At 40.2% G+C, this 6,384-nt stretch overlaps 1 protein-coding gene across 1 annotated transcript in view; it reads left to right on the top strand.

Annotated features, from left to right (window-relative positions):
• The window catches only part of pigl (phosphatidylinositol glycan anchor biosynthesis, class L), a 14,475-nt gene that overhangs the window by 2,687 nt on the left and 5,404 nt on the right, over nt 1-6,384 (top strand). The gene's annotated exons all lie outside the window — the stretch shown is intronic.

Below are 6,384 nucleotides of genomic sequence, written 5' to 3'. Positions count from 1 at the left end.
CATCTTTTTGCTCACAGAATATAGCTGAACTTTGTTCTCCGAACTGTCTGCACTTCTGCTGAACCGGAGGGTGGCCCGTTTCCCCCTTTCCTTGTATGCCCTTGTTTGCCTGAAACACACACCTAAACACACACACCTAATCAGCACTTTGAGACGCCCGCTCACTCGCCACCAACTGGTTCCCCGTCCTCCTCCCCGCGTCCACATCTGCTGAAGCCAACCGCCAAGGACTGTGGGATACATTGTGGCGACACACTAAGCGCTGCTAATGTAGGTCATTGCGAACTGTTTTTCTCTGCTTGTGTCTGCACACGGCCAGCCACACTTTGGCTTCGCTCCCGACCTCGCTCGCCGGTTCAAGTATGCTCTTGTTTTTCCATTGCTGTTCATTTTGTTCTGCCCAAAGACGGAGAGAGGACAGGGTAACCTTTAGTCCACATTGATTGTTAGAGTTGAACTGGTCAGTTTGGGGTTGTAGCTCTCACTGTAATGAGGTCATATATTTGGGCTGGTTCTTTATCCACGTGAAGGACAATTTCAAATCTTTTCTGAATCTGTAAAATAACAAGATTGGTCAAGTTTATTTGTAGGTTTTTTTCCTACCTTCATCCCTCTGTTGCTAATTTTTCTTTTTTGCATCTGCAACAGAAAAGTATCCCCACAGCATGATGATGCCACCACCTGTTTCAAAGTGGGGGCGATGTGATCAGGCTGAAGCGCAGATTTACTTCTCGCTCTCCACAAAGTTTTGTTTGTATGTCAAGAAGGTGCTGTGGTGGCTTCATCTCATCGGCTGTGCACTGTTGTTTAAAAACAAAATCTACAAGTTTTGAATATACCAAATTCAGTTTCTGATTTTAATAGATTTTTTCCCTCACTTTTTCTTCCTTAAAAAATGACAAATGACAGAATATATCGTAATAAACTGACTTTTATTTCCATAATTCCTTCTGCAAGTTGACCTGAAAAGAAATAGAAGCTGTAAAACACATTTGTCAAAGAAGATGAGCTTTGGTTCTCTGCAGCTGCTCCAGAGTCACCATGGGCCTCTTGGCTTCGTCTCTGATTAATGTTATCTTTTGGTTGGTTATACTGGATTTTATTTAGTGGTTACTATAGTATATATGTTTTGAAATGTGTTTTGTTTGTTGGAAAAAATAAACGAAAGTATGAATCATTTCCTTCTACTTTACACCTAACTACCACTTTGCACTGGCCTGTCACATAAAATACATTGACCTGTGCTGTTGTTACACGGCAAAAATGTAAAAATAACAAGATTAAGCTGGTGTGAATACTTTTTAAAGTCACTGCAGATCAAACAGGTGACTCCACCTGTATTTGTAATGGAGACACTAACTCAGACAGCTGCTGCAGCTCAACAGTGGAAGCCCTAGCTGTCCTCTGTGCTGCGCTGCGTTGTTGATGAGGGAGGAGTTCGGGTGGTTACATGGCGACAGATCTTAGTCAGACAAGCTCTCATGCAAATACAGATCATTTCTTCGACGCGACAGGAATAACATTGGAGCTCCGTTTCAGTATGGCAGTTTAATGGCGATGGGACAGCTGTGTTGACAGCATGAGGGTTGGGGGAGGCCGGCGGCACACCGGGGTCTCTGCGATCAAATTCGATCTGAGCACGCTCTGGTGCCTCCTTGCTTGCCCGTGCTTGACCTCTGCCTGCTCTCTGGGCTCGATTGTAGCTGCTTGCTGTGTAAATTCCGCTGCCCCACCGTCGCATTGTCCATCAGACTGAACTTCTATCAATGCCCGTCTCTGACTCTGACTGCTGCTATGCTTCAAATCTTCTCTCGCTAGCAAATCAAAAACTGGACGCTGTGGTTTTCAGTAGGATATGTGCAAACCTCTGCAGAGATATAAACATCAAGCATGATGTTTTTCTGAAAAAAAAAAAAAAAAAGAAGCCTGTCATGAACTGCCAGGTTTAAATAAACACTGATCAGTGTTAAAAATAACCAAAGCTGATTTATACTCACCTGGTAGTGGGTGACAACTAAAAACAAAGAGGCTGAACATGTGTAAATTTGTTTAGAGCACAACTGACATGCAAGTTATAATTTTTTCATCTGGTGTTCGTCTGTATCCCTCCCTCTTTTTAGTACCGCCCTGAGCAACTGCCCATATGAGCTGGGAAGGACTCTGCAGTCCAATACTCATTTGTTTCGAATCTTACATAAAGAATAGGGACTTATTTTTGTCAATAGGGGACTTCTCATTGGAGAGGACAAAAGTAACGTGGGATTTTCTGGTTCTGGTCTGCTCTGCATCCCCAGAACCAGAACCAGAACCAATCATGGAGATGTGGCATTCAGCTTCTGTGCACCACAAATCTGCAAAACTGTAAAACAGATGAAAACTGAGTTCCTTTAAATCAAGGCTATAAAACCCCACCTGTTTAGCATTGCTTTTGAACCATAATAAATGGCACATTGACCAACATGCCATTTATGTATTGATGATTTTGATGATCTCACTGGTCAGAATGTCATATTTGACACTGGTTTCGCAATTGTCGACTGTTCTTTATGGCTTTTTATTTTTTGTGTCTTTATAATGTAAAGCACTTTGAACTGCCTTGTTGCTGAATTGTGCTGTTGAAATAAGAGTGATTGGTTAGTTAGTTTGATTGATTGATTCGTTGGTTGACTGATTGATAAATAACAGCCGGTAAGCATCACATCCATGCTTCTTCACACATGAATGTTGACATGTAGAAACTTCCTGTCAAAACTACGGCACTAATCCCATAGCTATTTATTGGACATGTGTGAAGAGTGGTAAAACCTGCAGGCCACGAGTGCCATGTAAATAATGAAACAACATATGTCAGTTGCCTTAGCTACCGCAGCCGCAGCCTCCTTGTTACAGTGGCTTATTGTGGCTGTTCTGTCAGCGTGCAGTGGCATCTCGGCTGTTCCCAGCAGGACATATTATCTGACCTCATGGACAGAAGTCTGGCAGCTTCACAGGCCTGTCGTCCATGTGACCAGACAAAACAAGTCCTCTCTAACACACACACACACACAAACACACACACACACACACACACACACACATAGAATCCTTTTACTGGGCCAAAGTTCAACAACTGCGTACAGATGCCTGCAAGCAATTAGGCATCCGCATGCAAAGCTACAAAGAGGATCTGGCGAGGTTACTTGAGGACAGTTCGTCCTGTTGCCATGGTGAAGCCGACAGCCTGCATCCGGCAGGAGAAAGGTCAGGTGGATCTTGCTCCTATCTATCTATCTATCTATCTATCTATCTATCTATCTATCTATCTATCTATCTATCTATCTATCTATCTATCTATCTATCTTCCATCATCCATCATCCATCCATCCATCCATCCATCCATCCATCCATCCATCCATCCATCCATCCATCCAAACAATTATTTGTTGTGGCTACTTAAGTTTGAACTTTTTTTCCTTTCTGCCAAGTCACAAATGCAAACTTAGGTGCATTTTGTTGAGATTTTACATAAAGAACCAACACAAAAATGGCAACAACAAAAAATTATGAAGGGCAGTCATATATATATCTTTTTTTAAATTGAAATCTGACAACTGTTTTGTGTATTTTCTTGACCCTTGAATAATATAGAAAGTTAGGTGTATTAGGTAGAAAATGTTCTAAATGCATGTAATTAAATTTGACTATGAATTCAGATGTTCTCTGAAGGCCATAGAGGTTTGTTAAAGAAGGACAGCAAACACAGAGCATCATGGAGACCAAGGAACAACGCAGACAGGTAGAGAGTTGTGAAGAAGTTGAAGACAGGGTTATGGGATAAAGCCATACCCTAAGCGTGAACAGTTCTCAAAAGATTATAGAGAATCAGTGAAAAGTAACACTGCTCTGGTGAGATAATCAGTTCACAGCTATTTGTGGTGCGCTCTGAAAATGTTCTCAATCTTAAATGCATATGAGTGAACTCCAAGCATCAGACAAGACAATCATGCTCTGAAACCATAGAGATAGGGGAGTAAGTGTTTATTTTTCAACAAAAATATACATTTAAGTTCACGGCAGCCTAATGAAATTGCTCTCGGTATAATTTTAAGTATTTCCAGTCAGTGACATTATTTGAGGTGATTTTGAAAATATTTTCTATCATTAAAGTGTACGATTTTTTTCAAAGTTGGGCTACATTAGCCAGCATTTAATTATTTTGTGTTACCATGCAAAGTAAAAAAAAAAAAAGAAAAAAGTATCTGTAGCCATTTTATAGCTTATTTGAGGTTTCACAATTCAATTATTTGATTTCATTTTTATAAATTTGTATAAACTCTCAGACTTTATTATCAGCTTCAAGGGTTTTATTTGTCAAAACACAACCACAACCTCTCTCCCAGCTAAGTGCTAGCTTGTGTTGGTCTGCCTTGTAATAGCTGAATAAAACCCGTTGAGGTTTGTGGATGTAATGTGACAAGATGTGAGTGGTGTGAAAACTTTTGCAAAGGAGCTGGGTTTGTAGGTTCAGGGTGCTCCTATTTATTTGCTTTCATTTAGTTTCAGGTTGGACAAAAGCAGACATAACCTGATGCCCAGGCCTCATTATTAGTAGGTCACTGGTATCAAATTGTCAGGGCATTGCATTCAGTCCATGATGGACAGTTTTAAACTATCTCTGAACCCTCATTCCTCCTCGCTGTGGCATTCATAGCCCCTTTCCCCGAATGCCTGACCCCCCATGGCCCCGGCAGCCAATAGAAATGTGTTCTAATCCATCACTTCCCTCTGTGACCTCCACTGTCCTGGCTCTTTGTTAGCAACAAAAGACAGGGAGACAACTGCTGACATGAGGCCACCCCTGCAGCTCACCAGCAAGCAAGGCTGCAGCTCACACCAGATATTATATATTTAATTGTTTTTATTCTCTAAAAACTTCCCCAAGTAAATATAGACTGTCATTTGTAGCCCAAACGTTTTCATTCTTGTTATGTTTCAAACTCTGGCCTAACATGGAAAATCTTTGGCAATGTACACAATAACCTCAGCACTAAATCCTTCTCCTTATCTTTTAAAAGTTTACAGCTACACTCTTCCTTGCAGATGTCAGCAACCTTTTGTGGTTTTTATCAGCTGAAAGCAGAGAAGTGAAAACAGCATTCGCTCCATTTTTAATTCAAGCCTCTGGGTTTTTGCTGTGAACCGTGTCAGCCAAATTCATCGCTAAGCAGATTTGAAGCCCCTTTGCTCTTATTTATGTGTGTGTGTGCGTGCATGCATGCGTGTGTGTATGTGTGCGTGTGTTTTTTTTCCCTCTTGAGTTTAGGATGTTGGGAAACACAGGAGATCAATACTCGGCGTTGTATCTCAGCAGCAAAAAACGGGGATTTGTGAATGTTTAGTAGGTCAGCAGGGTGGGTTGGCCAATCTTGATGTTTGATTTGTGCTTTGTGTCGCCTCCAGGCTGCAGTTTCAGATGAAGGAGAAGCTACAAGGCTATCGACCCTTAACCTTTGAACTCTTCAGTACTCGGCCATTTTTGCACCTAACAAAAGCTCACTTTCTAAAGCGCTGTTAAAGAAAAAAATTGAGCTTTGGACAGAAATAACTTATCGTACTTTTGAAGTTGCAAAAATAAAAGACTTCACACTTGAAATGGGACTTCTGTTCTGAGATGCATTTCAGACTGCAGCCTGGTTTTTACAGTGAAAGAAAGCGCCTTATTATTAGCCAGTGGCATTGGTGGAATATGGGATGTTTATGGCTCATAACACTCTGCTAATGTTAGCTGTAGCTTCACAATAATCACCACATAAATGTCTCTCCACCTGAATGTCGTATTAAATGATTTTGGATTTAATACAACAGAATACAAAAAACTCACCAGATATTCACTCGCTCTTAAGCTAGATGCTAACAGAAGGACACTTCCGGCTAAAAATATCAAAATAAAAGTACTTCCTGCTTCCTTCATTCAGATGTTTAACAGTCATTTACTTACTAAACTGTTCCTAGTAATAGTACCTAATATTCTAACAACTTTACTATTTAGAATTGAGATAAAAGGTTTTAAATGTGGACTTAGAGAATGGCTTCCAAATGTTATTACAAATTAACTTTCTGAAGCAAAAAATACATATTTAGTTCAACGAAGGAGTGGAAAACAGGAGCTAACTTATTCATTATAATGGCACATGAGCAGATCGCTTAATACAGAAATTCTACATTTATAAGTTTTAATTATTTTTTCTTAGCTCATAAATGTGGATTTATGTTTCTAAAAGGATGAACATATTACATTTGAACAACTTCAAAAATAATATTAAAAAAGCACATTTTTGGATGCATTGATAACTGCAAGCCAATTTTTACATTTTTTTACAAATCCTCAATTGGACTAAGGTCTGA

Source organism: Poecilia formosa, unplaced genomic scaffold (assembly GCF_000485575.1).
Source record: "Poecilia formosa unplaced genomic scaffold, Poecilia_formosa-5.1.2 Scaffold14, whole genome shotgun sequence".
NCBI lineage: Eukaryota > Metazoa > Chordata > Actinopteri > Cyprinodontiformes > Poeciliidae > Poecilia > Poecilia formosa.
This window is presented reverse-complemented; position numbering and strand designations above follow the sequence as displayed.